Here is an 18,219-nt window from a genome sequence, read left to right as displayed (position 1 = left end):
GGGTCTGTTCAAAGGTTCTATTTCTTTTAGAATTCAGATGCTTGAATTTTTTCTTCATAGGAATTTGTCCATTTCATCTCAACTATATGATCTGTTAGCATAAAGTTCTTCATGATATTTTCTTTAGCCCCCCCCTTTTTGAGATAGGGTGTCACTATGCAGCTTTGACTGTTCTGGAACTCACTCTGTAAACCAGGCTGGCCTCTAACTCAGAGAGATGTACTTGCCTCTGCCTCCTGACTGCTGGGATTAAAGGCCTGTGCCACCACTGTCCAGCTTCCTTTAATGCCTTTAATTTAATTTTAATATTTATAATTTCAGTGGTGATGTTGTTCATTCATTCTTGCCTGTGTGTGGTCTGTCTGTCTGTCTGTCTGTCTGTCTGTCTTCTCATCATTTTTTCATCAATCCACCTAGAGTTTTGACATATTCTGATATTCTCTCAAAACCTTTCTACCTTTGATTTTTCTCTATCTGTTTCCTCTTTCATTGACCCCCCTCCCCATTTCTCAAATTGATTATTTCCTTCTTTTTATTAGTTTGGGCTTATTTGCTGTCTTGTCTTGTCTTGTTCTATTAACAGTGCTCCGCCAACTGGGTTCCTCTGTGTACTGCCTTAGCTACAGCCCCTACATTTTTTCTTTTTTTCTATATATTTTTTTCTATATTTCACTAAAGGTATTTCCCTTGAAATATTGACATCAAGTGAACTTGTTGGACTTATCCTAGAATTCATTTATTCTTTCATAACATCAAATCCATTACTGAGACTCCCCAGTGCATTTTTTCATTTCACTTTTCACCTACAAAATTTCTGCTTGGTTACTTTAACCATTTTCTATACTTTTATTAACATTTTTTGTTTGGCAAGATATTGTCATTTTGTTTATTGTTAACCTTGTTTCTCTCTCTCTCTCTTTTTTTTGGTGTTGTTTTTGAGACAGGGTTTCTCTGTGGCTTTGGAGACTGTCCTGGAACTAGCTCTTGTAGACCAGGCTGGGCTCGAACTCACAGAGATCCGCCTACCTCTGCCTCCCGAGTGCTGGGATTAAAGGTGTGAGCCACCACCGCCTTGTTTCCTTTTTTATTTTAAACTATACTTGGTTTTTGGCCACTGTCTCCAACATCTGACTCCACTCAGAGGTTGTCTCTTGTCTGTTCTTTTGTATATCTCGTGACTTTTTTTTTGGACATTTAGAGAGTATATTATAACAAAGCATTCGGTTCTAACACCTGCAGCTGTGGTCGTGGCTGTGATCTTTTAATCGTCTGATGGTTTACCTGGACTGGGGAGGCTGGCCTTCTAAAAACATGTAGCAGCTGTTGTCTGTGTTCAGCTCTTGATTGGTTTTTGGATTGAAATTCATCATTCACTGTGCAAAAAGTTCACATTTCTACCCTGTATCATAAAGCCTCATCTTCAGTTAGCTTCGAAGTTACACAAGGCCTGTGCTGCTCTCTTCTGAGCATGTTTACAACTGTGTACATGCATGCAGTCTTCAAACCTGCCAGGAAAATGGAGGAGCTTCTCAGGGTCACATAGGGGACACAGCCCCCAGATTGTCACACTGTTTAACTTCTCTTTGGTCTGATGGTGTGGTGCTTACCCCAGCCAATGGTATGATCTTAGGCTTTCCCTAATTGTTTGATACTGAAATCTCTATTGTTTTGGTCAATGTTCCTGGGTATGGGTTGTTTTTATTTTTGTTTGCTTGCCTGGTTGGTTTCTTGTTGTTTTTCCCATGTCTTCTCAGAATGATGTCAGACCTCTCTGATAGGTACAACTCATAGCACACTTTTTTTTCAGCTGAACTGCCACATGCTGGAGCCAGGGGGAAGGGACAGGTGGCAGCTCCAGGCTGAAACAGAAGACTTCCAAAAATTTCTCTTGAAGATACTGCTTTCAAATTTGTTGTATGACTCTGGCCAATTCACAGGGTGTTAAGATGGTTGTTTCTGACAATTCTATCCATTTTATGCATTCTGAAGAAAAGATTCGCCATTCATTACTGTACTTGTCTTAAAAATTAGTTTGTAGGGGCTGGGGAGATAGCTGAGTCAGTAAGTCCTCACTGTGTAAGTATGCAGACCCGAGTTTAACTTCTGGCACCCATGTGAAAAGTTCTAGGTAGGCAGAGGCGGGTAGATCCTTGGTGTTGACTGGTTAGCCAGCCTAGCCTACTCAGCAAGCCCTAGGTCCCACTGAAAGACTGTCTTTAAAAAACACTAAGCCTTGCTGATGGTTGATGTGGTCATATAGGCATTAGAGCTGGGCAGGGCTGTTGGTTGCATCCTTTTGGAAGCATGCATGGTGCCTTTTGACACCATGGAAGCTAATCTTCAGGGAGGAAGCATTCAGATCAGTTCCAGCTCAGGGGTCCCTGGACCCTATTTCTGAAGTGTGTTGTGTCTTTAGCAACAGAGACTCACCTTCTATCTCTAGAGAGCATCCAAGGGCAGCAGCAATAGGCTGTATGTTTTGGGAGTCTCTTGGACAGCCCTGGGTAATGACTCAAAAAAGGACTTCTTGTGTATGGTATTGGGGTTTCAGTTACGTGGTCTTTGTCTTTTGGATCGCTGTAAGTTCACACCCTAAAGGGTGACTGACGTGCAAATCTTGATGATAACCATCAACTCTCTAGCTAGACTTAAGACCCACTCAATAAAAGGGACATCATGCCTGGTACAGGAAACACAGCTAACTTCTCAGTGCTAGTGAAGTCATGGATATTGATGGAGAATCTACAACCAGTTTTACTAAACCAGCATAATCTGTAGCAATAATCTATAAACATTTGCTCATAAGTCCTCAGATAAGTGTTGTTTTCATATAACATCAATGAAACATCTCGGCAACAGATGGAGACCACTATAAAAAATGACAACCAATCAAATTGCAGAGTTGTGGAGCCTACTCCCATCAGATACGTCTATAAAACAGTCCTGCACTTCAGGCTCAGGGAACATTGCAGAATAGGGACAGAAAGACTGTAAGAGCCAGAGGACCAGGGTTTGCTGTGAGACTGTATCTCCTAGTAATATGAGAAGCCACCCCCGTAAGTTCTCACCAGCATGACTGTCCAGATATGCGCTGAACAAGGCCCATGAAATCTCAACCTTACAACAAACCATAGGCAACTGAGGAGTGCGGGGAGTGAGAGAGTTGGTCTTCTCTAGACAGGGACGTTGTAGGGCAGTGAGGAGGGATATATGAAAGGGCTTGGAGGGAGAAATGCTATATTATAATATCAAAACTTAAAACAAAAAGCCAGCACCAAGCCAGATGAGCTGAGTTCAGCACCAGACCCGTGTAGTACAAAAATAAAGCCTATTCCCTGTGTGTTTACATGCACACACAGTGTGTGACCACACAAACACAGACACACAAATAAAGTGTCACAAAAGTGTTAAAAAGAACATGAAAACAAACCATAAGGACAGTTCCTTAGGAACCATGCCTGAGACTTACATCTGACTTCCACATGCATGAACACACAAATGTGTGTAGCTTCATACACACAAACATACATACATACATACACAAAAATTAGTTTCTTTAGAAATCTATTCCTTCAATTTTTCATAGTCTAGTTAATGTTGTTTCTGCTTCATGCAAAATGTAAACCCTCCTTGGTGAAAACACTGTGGTTTAAAAAAAAAGTGCCCACCTCCTATCCTTTATCACATGTTTTATACATCTACAAACAGCTTCTAGGATTTGGGTTAAATATTCATGGAGCACGATTTCACTCCAAAGCACAAATGCCTCCAGGAGAGAAGAAAGTTCTAATAAAAATCCTTTGCATGTGTTCTTCATCTGTGAATAGTGCTGCCTTTTCTTGAAGTTTAGAATTCTCCAAACAGGAAATAAGACCTTCATATTTTCTGAAAGAGCACTTAGAGTAGTGAGTCTAATTCTTTCATTGTGCACAGTACGCAGACAGTTGTTTGTGGAAAAGGTATTGTGTATAGACCGAGTGGTCCATGTACACATAAAACACCTTTCCCCTGTGCAGGCACACATACTGAAGCTACATACCTTCTACAATGGGAGAAAGTTGGTTTCTTTCCAATCACAACTATGTCACCATTGTCACTACCATCTCTCAGAAGTGTGCATTTTCCATCTGTGACTATGTTAATATTTAGCATTGTAGCTGGGCCACAGCTTTTTTTAAGGTTGGATATCTGTTTGGAGTTATTATCTTACTTTTTAGAGAATAGATAATAATTTCATGTCATCTTTTGGAATACATTTTTCTCTTGCCTTACAATTATCTCTTGGTGATGTGTGCTGCTAATTTTGTGTTATGTATGTATGTGTGTTAATATTATGCAATGGAAATGCTATTTTATGCTATATGGCTGGCTCTACCACATTTGTCTATTTTGGAAAGTTAATTTTTAGCAACTGGAGAATGTGTTTATCTAACTTGCCAAAAATAGGCATGTCAGGCTCTTGTTTTATTCATTGTCTGAGATAGTTCTTATCCCTATCCTAAACCTGAGCTATCCTTGCTTTGACTCACTGCTCATGCAGGGCTCAACACTGTCCATTCCACCTTGGAATTGTCCAGTCTCTTTTTCCATCATCTATGCACATTTCTGAATCAGGACTTCATTCGGTAGCACAGGCTGGATTTGAATGTGCAGTAATCATCCTGCCTCAGCCTCCCAAATGCTAGCATGTAGGTGGAACTCTCTTGTCCCAATCACCTGCTACCAAATGACCAACTCAGAGGCTGAAATAATGCTCAGCCAACAGCTCAGGCTTGTTACTTCCTAACTCTTACACTTAAATTAACATATATTTCTTATATATGTTTTCTCATATGGCTTGGTACCTTTTCTTGGTACAATATGTTCATCTAGCTCTGATTCTGCCCTTCTTCATCCCCTAATTATCTGTTTGGTTCTCCCTCCTAATCTTATCCTGCCTTGCTATAGGCCAGTCAGCTTCTTTATTAACCAGTGAGAGCAATACATATTCACAGTGTACAGAAAGGTTAATCCACAGCAGTAGGAAGTATGTATTGAGTGCTCACTCTTTTAACGTTCTGATTAGGTTGCAGACGTTATGTAAAAGTTGTCTGTACCGATTGCTTCTCTGCACTTACAAGTGTTACTTGGTGGTGCTTTCTCCCCCTTATAAAATTTAGCAGGGCAACTTATGTGAAGTAACAAAAAGCTCAAGGAAAGTCAACTGGGTGTGATGCTTACACTTACAAATTTTCTTTAAATATACAAATGAAAACAATCCCAGTGTTGACATATATCATTTCATCGTGCTACACAAGACAACCCAGCAGAGACAGGGGACTAGCTTTGAAGCTATTCAAGTCTGCATAGTCACTCTTTGTTGGCACCCTTGCCCAGTGACCTTTATTTCTCTGGTTCTCTAAGAATTCTCTTTGTCTCTTTGTGTGTGTGTGTGTGTGTGAGAGAGAGAGAGAGAGAGAGAGAGAGAGAGAGAGAGAGAGAGAGAAGCAGAAAGAGAGAGAGGGGTTTATGTAACACGTGTACAGGTGTGCATGCCCTTGCCTGTGTGGCAGCCAGGGGAGACATCAGGTGTCCTGCTATATCTCTTCTTGTCTACTCCCATGACATGTTCTCTCTCGGGCCCACAGCTAGGCTGGCAGTCAGCAAACCCCACCAATCCTCCTGTTTTTTTTCCCCAGCAGAGAGCTTGGGTTATAGGTGTGTCTATCTGTTGTCTAAACATACACCAGGAAAAGCACCTGAGTGTCCTGGCCTAGTTCTAAGGCACCAGCAGAAGGAGAAATGTCCTTGGGATAAAGATATAAGACTTTTAGTCAGGTGGTGGTGACACATGCCTTTAATTCCAGCACTTGGAAGGCAGAAGCAGGCAGATCTCTGTGAGTTCAAGGCCAGAGTGAGTTACAGGACAGTCACAACTGTTACACAGAGACACCCTGCCTCGAAAAAACAAACAAACCAACAAAAGACACAAGATTTTTAACCCTTTGTTCACATCCTCTTCCTTCTTCGGAAAAATGAATGGTTTGGGAGACACTTAGCTGAATAGTTCTTAGGGTCTTGGAGCTGTAAAACTATATGGAATCTGCATTACATTCCACTGTGTGGCTGACTCCTCTGAGATTAGGAAACAGAGCACCTGAATTTAGTGTCTGCACAGTCACTGGCAGGTCTCAGCTGTCTACATGCCAGTGGCTTTGTGAACACTGCTCTCCCAGCCTGGACGATCAATCATCCCTCCATTAGTGCTGGTGGATGCCTGTCATTCTCTAATGTCCCCCGAGCCTGCCAGTCCAGGGAGCTTTTCTCTTTCTGAGCTACAGTTAACATTTGTCACCCAGTTCAGCAACTCTGCTTCCTCTTGATTGTGTGTGATTCTCATCTGTTCCAGGGGGACCTGAACTGTAACATTTACCCTCATCATGCCTCTGTGATAAATAGACACGCTGATTAAAAAGTGTGGCTTGTAAATTCAAAGATGGTCACGTGTGAAATTAATGAAATTTTGGACAAATTAAACTGCAAACTTCTTTTAATGAAATACTTCTTTTGAACCAAACATCACTGATTTTGCCAGGGACATTGACATTAAATGGCCATTTTAGGCTGTACACTGCTGGCTCCATTTTGTAAAGTAATGTCAAAAGGTGTCAAGGATTTTAAAACTGAGATGTGGGGAGGAGAGATGGGGGGTAAGTCTGAAACAATATACAATATATCTGTATGAAAATGTCATAATGAGAGCTAGCAAGGTGGTTCAGTGGATAAAGGCACCTACTGCCATGCCTGATGACCTGAGTTCAATCCCTCGGACTCACTTGTAGGAGAGAATCAATTCCCACAAATTGTTCTCTGATTTCCATGTATGTACTGTGGTACACACATGCACCATTTAAACAATTTTTAAAGCCATCATTGAAAAGTTTTTTTGTAGTCAGGCATGGTGTCACATACCTTTAATCCCAGCACTTGGGAGACAGAGGGAGGCAGAGTTTGAGGTCAGCCTGGTCTACAAAGTAAGTTCCAGGATAGCCAGGGTTACACAGAGAAACCCTGTCTCCAAAAACTAAAACAAACAAACAGAAGTTTGCTTTTTTTGTTTTTTGTTTGTAACCTTTTGTAGGTATGGTTGCACCTTTAGGAAACACTCCTAAATCAGAAAAAGGAAAAGAAAATAAATCTTCATATGAAGCAGAGTCGTGGTAGGATCATCTTTGCAGTAATGTTCACAAATAACACTTGAGCACATGCGCAGCTATGAGAGAATGTCATGTAACTTCAAAGCGGGAGCATAGGACAGGTTGGGTCTACAGAGCACCGAGTAACTGTTCCCCAAGAAAGGGGATGGGACCACAGGTCCTTCTCCTCCTCAGGGCCAGAATACTCCACAGCTCAGCCTCCAGGCAAAGGCGGAAACCCTGGATAAGGGGCCCTTAAATTCACTGGGGCACTGGAAATTCTTGATGACCCATTCACTCTGTGGAATTTCCCAGGAGCAAGTTAGTGTGTACACAAACAGGTGCATAATCTAATAAAGTAATGGATTCTGCTTGATCAGAATAGACAGACACAGTACTGGGCTTTCACTGCGTCGAAAGGTCCTGTTTAGGAACATCTGCCTCCAAATATCTGGTTTATTTTAATGAGGTTAGAAAGCAGGAAAGAACATTGACAGCAAATGGGAACAGTCAATACCATGGAAAACAGAAAGAGAGTACACTGAGAAACAGAACTGAAACTTAACGGGACAGGAAAGGAAACTGAAACTCAGCCAGCAGCACAATGAAAACATAATTCTGACCCCAAAGAGTCCCAGCAGGTAGGCGTCTCAGAGCCAGCATTATCAGAAGTCAAACTTCCCCAAGTGATAAGCGGACTGGAAATGAACGAGCTGCCTGACCTTGTTACTCCTCTGAAAGAGGAGCCATTACAGCCCGTCAGCTTGACGAAGCACAGGGCATCAGGCTTTCCGAAGGCCTTAGGGAGCAGGGGACCGGAGCAGGTCCCTGAGCCTACCCTATTGGCTCTTGTTCCTGTAAGCAAGCTCTCCAGCCACTAGAGTTTGGGGTCTGGGCTGGGGTTGCATTGAACCCTACGAGCAACAAGAGGGGAGCATGAAAAGGGAAGGCTGGGGGAAATATTGACTGATCTGGCTCAGAAGGTGCCTGTGTGAGGACAGTGGTGCAATCAGTCATTCCCAGAGATCAAGCCAATAGAGCTTATGCAGCAATGGAGTGAGGCCAGGAAACCAAGAGGAGGTGTACAGGGCATGGGAACAGCGCATACAAGGCCCGGTCTTCAGAACAGCCCTAAAGATGGCCGATGAGGCTAGGAATAGTGGCTCACCCTAGCACTTGGCAGGCTGAGGCAGAACATAGGCTACGTGTTGGATTTGAAGTCAGCCTCTCATGTACGAGACCCTATCTCAAAAACCAGGAAACAGATTCTGCTAATGCCATCTTGGAGTTTTAATGCTTTTTAATTCAAATGTAATTGCATCATTTCCATCCTCCTGCCTCCAACTCTTCTCATGACCCCCCTTCCTCCTTTTCTTAGTTATTCTTACATATAGAAACAAAATGTTATTATCACATATATACACATAGGTAATCATATACATATCTAATACCACCTCCTGAGTCTGTTTAGTGTTGCTTGTACATATGTTTTTAGAGATGACTACTTGGTATTGGATAACCAGTCAGGTGGCTCATCCCTGAAGAGGGCTACTTCTCCCTCTCTCAGCAGTCATTAGTTGCCTACAGCTCTTCATCTGGGGGTGGGACCTCATGAGATTCCCCACATCCACTCTGGCATGTCAGCTGGGATTGTCCTTGTTCGGGTCTTGTTTAGTCAACTATTGCTGGGATTGCGCTGGCGTACCTCCCTATCTAGAAGACGGCCACACAGCAGACTTCCTTGTGCTCTGGCTCTTACAGCCTTTCCACACCCTGTCCCATACTCTTCCCTGGGACTGGCATCTCACGGTCAGTTGTTTGCTGCTTTTTGACCAATCGTGGCTCTCTGTAATGACCTTCTGCAAAAAAAGGGCTTTTGCTTGTTTGCTTTTCCGTTTTTATGAGAGGTGTGAGCCTCACTTACCTGTGAATTTAAGGATACATATTTAGAATGCAATTAGGAATTTACACTGGTTGAGGAAATTTGGTAATAAGTTTTCCTCTAAGACCCGTGGCCTCCCTAGCCACAGGCATGGTTTGCCTCCTGTAGAGCAGAACTATAAGTCCACTTGACTAGGCTATTGGTCACCACCAAGACATAAATATCACTGTTACACCTTTAGGGATAGCTTGCCTTGATGACCATTGTTTTGGAAGGAATATTGACTGCTTTCCTCACTGGCAGCTTGCAAAGCCATTCTGTTACTATGAAAGCCAGTCCGCAGGGAGGAGGCATTTGAGTCAGATAAGCTCAACTCCTCTGAGACCTGTGTCCAAAGTGCGTGAATTCTTCAGTAATACAGAGTTATCTTCAGATTCTTGGAGGTAACCAAGGGCAATAGCAATAGCCTATATTGTTAAGGAGTCTCTTGGAGTCTCCTGGTCAATAACTCAAAATGAGTTTTTTAAAATGATTGTCTATGGATCTTAGAGGGTGAGTATTATAACCCCAAGTGCTATAACTTCATTAAAAATATAGATGTGTGCAAATACATTTATATATATGCAATCTTAGGCAACTATACAGTAATATGGTTCCCAATGGATTTTCAAACATCCTTAGTGTTATTTATCCTTTCTTCCCCTTCCTCTTCGGCATCCTCCTCCCCCTCTCCAATTAGAGCCTCCCCATTTTTCCCACTTTTCTTTTCGTATCACCTTCATCCCACTATTTCCATATTTAGCATGTGCCCCAAATACCCCACCCCACTCCTTACACATGATCCCTATTTTCTGCCGTTTCTCCAGTTTGTATATACTCACTTCTGAAGACTTGAAGCTAGGATCCATGAATAAGAGAGAGCATGCATCATTTGTCTTTCTGGGTCTGAGTTAACCACACTCAATACATTTTTCATTCATTTATCTGCGATTTCATGACATCCCATTAGAGCTGTGTGTTCCAAGGTCTCAGTCTCTGCCCAATGTCTACACAGTCTGTCTTTTAACTATGTCTGCAATTGCCTTCTTGATTCTTTGTTTTTTGAGTTCTTTATATAGTCTGGGTATTAATTGTGGTCATTTGAAAGAGAATGGCCCCCAAAGGGAGTGGCATTATTGGGAGGTGTGGCATTGTAGGAGTAGGTGTGGCCTTGTTGGAGAAAGTGTGTCACTGTAGAGACAGGTTTTGAGGTCTCATATATGCTCAAGTTTTGCTCAGTGTGACACTCAGCCACTTCCTGTTGCTTGCAAGATGTAGCACTCTCAGCTCCAGCACCATGTATGCGTGCACACCACCATGCTCCCCATCATAATGATAATGGACTGAACTTCTAAACTGTAGGCTACCACTGTTGGGGAAGTCCTGTTATTTGCCTGTTATTTGCCAATAAAGCACTGTCTGGCCTATAGGGCATCTAGATAGGAGGGACTAGGAGTCCAGGAGGACTCTGGGAAGGAGAAACACAAGAGAGTCAAGATGTAATGCCATGGGGGGTAGGAAGCCCGGAACCATTCTCCGGTAAGAGAAATACTTAGATTAACAATTATGGGGTAATTACTTAAGTCAGAGGTAGCCAGTAAGAAACAAGCAAGGCCAACAGCTTCATAATTAATACAGCGTCTTGTGTGTTATTTGGAGACTACAACGCGGCAGAGCCCAGGCGACGGGCGGGTGATAAACCAAAGCGGCTCAAAGAAAAAGCTTCTTTTTACATACCACCTCAATTAAATGTTTTCCTTTATAAGAGTTACTGTAGTCATAGTCTCTTCACAGCAATAGAAACCTGAATGAAGACATTAATCATCTATATATGTATAATCATGTATATATGACAAAGACTCTCTCCCACCCAGTGGCTTCCTCTTTACTTGATTGTTTCCTGAGTAGTACACAAGTTTTAGTTTCATGAGGTCCCACTTGTCGATTGTTGGCCTTAGTTCCTGGGCAAAGGTTTCCTACTCAGAAAGTCCTTTCCCACACCTATGCCATTCAGGGCACGTCCTATGCTTTCTTCCTCCAGCAGTTCCAGTGTTTTGGGTTTAGGTCTTTGATCCATTTGGAGTCAATTTTTATGCAGTGTGATAGATACAGCTATAATTTCATTCTTCTGCTTGTCGACACTCAGTTTTCTCAGCACCATTTGTTTAAGATCCTCCTTTTTCTTCGGTATTTTTGTCATCTTTGTTAAATGTTATACAGCTGTAGTTATGTCTCATATTTGGGTCTTCTAAACCAATTTATAAAACTCAGTAGCTTTTCTATACACGAACAACAAACATTCTGATACAGAGATCATGGACACAGTCCCATTCAAAATAGCCTCAAAGAAAGTGAAATAGGAATCAGCCTAATCAAAGAAGTGAAAGACCTCTAGGAGGAAAACTTTAAATGTTTGAAGAAAGAGATTGAGAAAGGCACGAGAAAATGGAAAGACGTCCATCCTTGTGGATTGGTAGAAAATGAGCATCCTACCAAAAACAATGTACAGATTCAATACAATTCCAATCAAAATCCCCTCAACATTATTCATAGAATAGAAAATAGAACAAAAAAACCTACTAAAATGTATAGAGCACCACAAAAGAATCATGAGTAAAAAGAACAATGGGGGAAGGGTGGCTATTCTAGATTTCAAGATAAGTTACAGAGCTGTGGTAATAAAAAACAGTATGGTACAGGCACAAAAACAGGCAGATCAATTATTAACTTCAACAGAGAGTCACCCAATTTCATCTTATATGGTACTCTGCAAATGACATAGCCCAGGCAGGTGCTGCATATGAAGACCTATAACAGAAGGTTGGAGAGGAGAGAAGAGAGACAGAGAGATGTATGACCTTTTCCTAAGCCACAGTAAACAGCCAGACAAAGCCAGATCTCCTGCACACACAGACATGAGTTAGATTTGAAGGATCCGGATGAGAGTTTGTGAGATGATGGGCTGTGCCTATACAGGCAACTCTACATGCCTGTATAGGCACAGCCCCAAGCTCAGTTCTTGGGATTGAGCAAGGACTTGGTTCATGTCGTCCTGGTATTTCTTTCTGTTGTTTTGCTTTATAGAGGTGTTTTAGTTTGGGTTTCTATTGTTGTGAAGAGACACCATGACCACAGCAGCTCTTACAAAGAAAACATTTAATTAAGGTGATATTTAATTACAGTTTCAGAGGTTCAGTCCATTATCATCATGACGGGATCATGACAGTGTGCAGGAAATCGACTTGAGTGTCACACTGAGTGAAGCTGAAGAAAAGAGGCCTCAAAGCCTGCCACCATTGTGACATACTCCTCCAACAAGACCACACCTTCTCCAAGGCCACACCTCTGAATAGTGCCACTCCCTTTGGAGGCCATTTTCTTTCAAACCACCACAAGAGGTAAAAATTACATGGCATAAAAGGAATCATTTAAAGTATTGAATTGAGTGGCATTTTAGTACACACCACAACAACCTGATATGTACACCTAGTTCTAAAACACTGTAGGCATTTCTAAAGGAAACCTGTACCCACTCAGGAGCTGGTCCCACCAAGCCTGAGCTCCAATCCTACATTAGGTGACACAGTAAGTCTGGTTTCTTTCACTTAACATGTTTTTGAGGTTCACTCAAATTTCAAGTGATGCATGAGACACTGAAATATTGTAATTCATTTATATTCCAGTGCCGTACACATATACTTCTCAGCTTTAGTTCGGCTTTGCCTCAATAAGTCCATTGTAGGGTGAGAATTTTGTAAGTTGAAAGTGAATTCTGTACTGTACGTAACTTCATAGCTTAGCTAGATGGTGTGTCATTGGCATCTGTTGTTACCAAGAGTGAACACGGACTGACTGGGAGCTGTGACTTGCTGCCCAGCAGCTTAAGGCATGATCTTCCTGCACATAAGCCTGGGAAAGAAGAAAACTCCGAGCTCACGGGCTTTCAGATGAGTGTATACGGCTTTCACACTAGAGTTGAAACCTTAAATCAGTGGCTAGAGTGATTATTCAGAGAAGCGATCGGCATGAGACCTAAATTTAGCTCCTCTACACCCACATAAAAGGCCAGTCATGGTGGTATATTGACAATCCTAGTACTGGAGATACAAAGAGAGATAGAAGGATCCCTGGGCTTGCTAACCATCTAGGCTAGCCAAATTAGCAAACTCCAGTTTCACTAAGAAACTGACCACATGCATGCATACATACATAGATACATACACCAAAAACAAGGTGGCCAGCAATTGAGACACCCAACATTGATCTCTGACCTGCACATGCACACACACAAACACACACAAAACTCACATGTATGTATACCTACATGAACATGTATACACATGTAGTGTGTATCAAACCATCATCAAGCCAGTAATTGACTTCATAAACCATATTTGGTTTATTCATTTACATTGTTGATGAACATGTGGGTTATTTTACCCTTTAGCTATTGTCAGTGGTGCTGTGAAGGGAGAGATCCCGTACCCGCAGCACTGACCACGCCCCCTTGGGGTGTGGTCACAGGTACGTGGGAAATATCAGGGATAAAAGAGAGACCAGTGTGGGCTCTCCCTCTCTCACTCTCTCTTGTATCCCGGCAGAGGTTTGGAGACTAAAGAGCGCTGACCCAGTTCTCAGCTTCTCATGTAAGTTACTTCTCTCTGTCTTAATAAATATCCAACTACCTTTTCCCAGCATCCTTAGTGTGATTCGTTTCCAATCACAGTGCTGCTGTGGACATTTGTGTACAAGTACTTAAGTACCTATTTCAGTTATTTTGGTGTGTATTTCTGGGGACCTGGCTTTATTGGAATGCTATGTTGACTTTTTTGAGGAATTGCTAAATGATTTTACATAGTGGCTTCACCATTTTCCATTCATTCCAGCGATGTCCACAGGCCTCCAATTCTCCATACCTTTGACAGCATTTGCCATTTTTTATTTTCTTCTCACAGCAGCAGTCCTAGTGGATATAAAGTGTGTCTTATTGTGGTCTTAAAAGTATTTCCCTTATTTTTTGAGAGTAATATAAATATATAATTTCCCCCTTCTCTTTCCTGTCCATAAGTCCTCCTGTATACCCCTCCTCGTTTATTTCTTTCCTTCAAATTCATGACCTTTCTTCATTGTTCTCTCTCTCTCTCTCTCTCTCTCTCTCTCTCTCTCTCTCTCTCTCTCTCTCTCTCTCTCTCTCTCTCACACACACACACACACACACACACACTCTTAAATGCATAAGTACAACTTACTTAGTCTATGTATTTTATTTGTATGTATGTATGGTACTGACCATTTCACATTGGATAATCAATTAGTGTGTTCTTCCCTGGAAGACTATTTCTCCTGCTTTCATTACTCCTTAGTTGCCTGCAGTTCTTTGTGTAGGGTTGAGACCTCGTGGACACCCCCCCCCATGTATTTTAGCATGCTGTGTTGTCATCCTTGTCCAGCTTATGTTTGGGCAGTTGTGTTGGTTAGACTTTATAGACATTGCTTCCAACATTCCCTAGAAACACAGTCTCACAGCAAACCCTGGTCCTCTGACTTTTATAGCCTTTCTGTCCCCTCTTCTGTAATGTTCCTTGAGCCTTGGGTGCAGAAATGTTTTGTAGATGTATCTATTGGGAGTGGGCTCCACAACTCTGCATTTTGATTAGTTGTGATTTTCTGCAGTAGTCTCTGTCTGTTCCAAAGAGAATTTTTGTTGGTGAGGAGTGAAGACTACTCTGAGACTATCTGAGAGTCTAAGTACAAATATTTAAATATTGTTGTTAGGGATTATGCTGGTGTTGTAAAGTGATGGTTTGTAGGTTCTCTGTCAAGACCCATGAGTTCATTAGCCCTGGGAAGTTGGCCAGATTTCCAGTACTAAGCATGGTTTCCCTCTTGTTGAGCAGGTCTCAAGTAAAATTAGAGAACTGCTGATTGCCATCAAGGTATTTGTGACACTACTGTATACTTAAGATTATCATGTGATGCTGGTCATTATTGTAGATTATAGGAGTCTTCGCTGGGTAGGACTGCTGGTTTGTTTCCCTTCTGTGGAAGCCTGCATGGTGCCCTCTGGTACCATGAAAGTTGGTCCTCAGAAAGAAGGCTTTTAGGCAAGTTCCAGTTCAGGGGCCTCTGTGACCTATGACTGAAGTGCTTGGTATCTTCAACAACAGGGATTTCCCTTCCACCTCTGGGAGGTTGTGTGTTTTGGGAGTCTCTTGGACAACTGTGACTAACAACTTAAAGGAGGAATTCTCATGCCTGGTATTGAGGGGTTTTGTAAAGCTTTCTTGTTGGACTCTTTGGATTGCCAGCCTGCAAATAATGACGCAGAGTTTTTATCATTAATTATGAAAGCTCAGCCTATAGCTTAGGCTTGTTTCTAAGTAGTTCTTATAACTTAAATGAACCAATTTCTATTAATCTGTGTCCTGCCATATGGCTTGTCCTGCACGTCCTGCTTACTCTGTCTGGCTGGTGACTCCACCTTTCTTCTTCCCAGAATCGTCTCTGTCTGGAAGTCCCACCTATACCTTCTAGCTATTGGATGTTCAGCTTTTTATTACACCAATCACAGCAATACATTTTCACACAGTATATAAATATCCCACAACAGTTTTTGTCAGTCTAGATGGGAAAATGTCATTAAAATTATGTATGTATATTTAATATACTGACTTATATGTATCATAGGTATTTTTAGGTAGATAGTTAATCCTGTGATTCCTTGTGACTTTTCAGATATCCTTACTGTTATTATCTTCCTCCCTCCTTCTTTTGTGTTTGTCTCCCTTCCCTCGCCCTAATTATAGTCCCCCATTTTCATTCCCCCCGTTAGGATCAGATCACTGTACCCTGCTATTCCTCTCTATGGCTCCCTCACTTAGCTACCCCAGCAATGGTCTGCCTTTGATTTCCCAGTGTCTGAATTACTCCAGAATATGTACTTACATCTGAAGATTTGGAGTTTGGAGGCTCCAAATAGAGAGAACATGTGATGTTTGTCTTTCTGGGTCTGGGTTGCTCATTCAGTGTGATCATGTCCAATTCTATCCATCCTGTCGAGGTATGTGACTGTGGTCTTGATTTCATCCCCACCATGCCAGGTGATGTGGTGCATGTCAGTATCCAGGCATCTGTACTGGCCTGCCTTTGGATATGCCCTCAGCTGCTGCTACTAAGAGCACCACCTGTGCCTATTCAATATGTTCCCTTTTGAAGGAGCCCTGCCCACCTCCCATGCCCCTCTCCCTCTCTCTGTTCCTCTCTTCTCTGCCTCTCTTTCCTTTCTCCTGCTGCTCCTGTCCACTGAGGCCAGTCTCCCTCCTACCCTTTCCCCTTTTCACGATCCTTTTCCACTAAAACCTCTCAGTTTGAAATCTATCTGTCACATGGTGTCTTTCTCTCTTGAGCTGATATTTTCGCATGTGCCTGTTGTGCCATTAAAACAACTTCTTTGGAGAAATGTGCATCAAGTTGTTTGCCTGTGTTTGAATTTACTTGTGTCCTTTTGTTGTTGAACTATGCTTTTTTTTTAAATGTATGTCCTGGTTATAAATCTGTTCCATATACATGGTTTGCAAATGTTTTCTCTCATTGTGTTAGGTTATCATTTATTTTCTCAATGATATCTTTTTATGCATTACCTTTTTTGTTTGTTTTTCAACACAGGGTTTCTCTGTGTACCACTGGCTGTCCCGGAGCTCTCTTTGTAGACCAGGCTGGCATCAAACTCACAGAGATCTGCCTGTCTCTGTCTCCTGAGTGCTGGGATTAAAGACATGTGCCACCCCACCTGTTTTCATGGTTTTGCTTTTATTTGTTTGTCCTTCACTGGCTTGGAACTCATGATATAGGGCAGACTTGTTTCAGACTCACAGAGATCCTATAGCCTCTTTCTTCAAAGTATCAGGATTAGAGACATATACTGCCACACTTGGATTCCATTCTGATTTGTGTGTGTGTGTGTGTGTGTGTGTGTGTGTGTGTGAATTCCAATAGACTTTTATTTTGTTGACTTTTATTTTGAGCCATTTCAGGGTCTGGTATCCAAAAGGAGGCCATAAAGTCTTACCCTTTGCTTTCTTCTAAGAGTCTCATAGTTTCAGCTTCCAGACTTAGATCTTAGATCTATGTGAACTCGTCGTTGTGTATAATATAAACCAGGTAGGGTTGTTTGAAAAAAAAATGTCCCGCAAAGGAAGTGGAGTGGCACTATTAGAAGGTGTGGCCTTTTCTGAGGAAGTGTGTCACTGTGAGGGCGGGCTTTGAGGTCTCTTTGCTCTCCCCTCAGTGTGTCTGTTAGTCAACTTCTGGTTGCCTGCAAGCCAAGATGTAGCCATCACCACATCTGCCTGCATGCCACCATGCTCCCTGCCACGATGATAATGGACTGAACCCCTGAAACTGTAAGCAAGTCACCCCAATTAAATGTTTTCTTTGTAAGAGTTGCCCTGGTCATGGTATCTCTTCACAGGAATAAAAACCCTAACTAAGATACCAAGGGTCCAACTTCTTTCTTTTACATGTGACTATCCATTGGCGGGGAGACTATTCTTCTATATTCTGTTGTCTTGGTATTGTTGCTGATTAGTCATAAATATTTGGTGTTGTTTCTGGACTTTGAATTCTACTCATTTGTACATGAGTGTGTCAGGTTGGCCCATGTCATGCCTTCTATAGAAGCAGGATACATCAGTGCATTCTGGCTAGAGATCAAATGTGTACTTGTCTTCGTCTGTTTTCTGTGGCTGTAACAGAGTATTTAGGTAATCTATAATGGCACAATGCTTATTTGGCCCTGTCTTACGGGCCAGGTAAGTTCCAATTGAGAGAGGCTGTATCTAATGAGGCCCTTGTGCTGCTGGAACCCACAACAGAAAGTGGAAGGGATCCTTGACAATGGAGGAGGCGAGAGAGAGTTGAGAAAGTCAAACTTGATTTGGTAACAACTCACTCTCAAGGTAATTAATCCAGTTTCACAAGAGACAGAACTCACACAGGCAGGAAAGGCGTGAGTCTATGAAGCTTCTGGCTTCCTGAGGCCAGCACTTCCCATGAAGTCTCCCTCCCCTCACAACCAGTCACATTGAGAAATGAAGGTTCCAACACAGGGATGGAACACACTCA

The sequence above is a fragment of the Mesocricetus auratus genome, unplaced genomic scaffold (genome assembly GCF_017639785.1).
Source record: "Mesocricetus auratus isolate SY011 unplaced genomic scaffold, BCM_Maur_2.0 Super-Scaffold_100676, whole genome shotgun sequence".
NCBI lineage: Eukaryota > Metazoa > Chordata > Mammalia > Rodentia > Cricetidae > Mesocricetus > Mesocricetus auratus.
The sequence above is the reverse complement of the archived record's forward strand: the minus strand, read 5'-3'. Positions refer to the sequence as shown.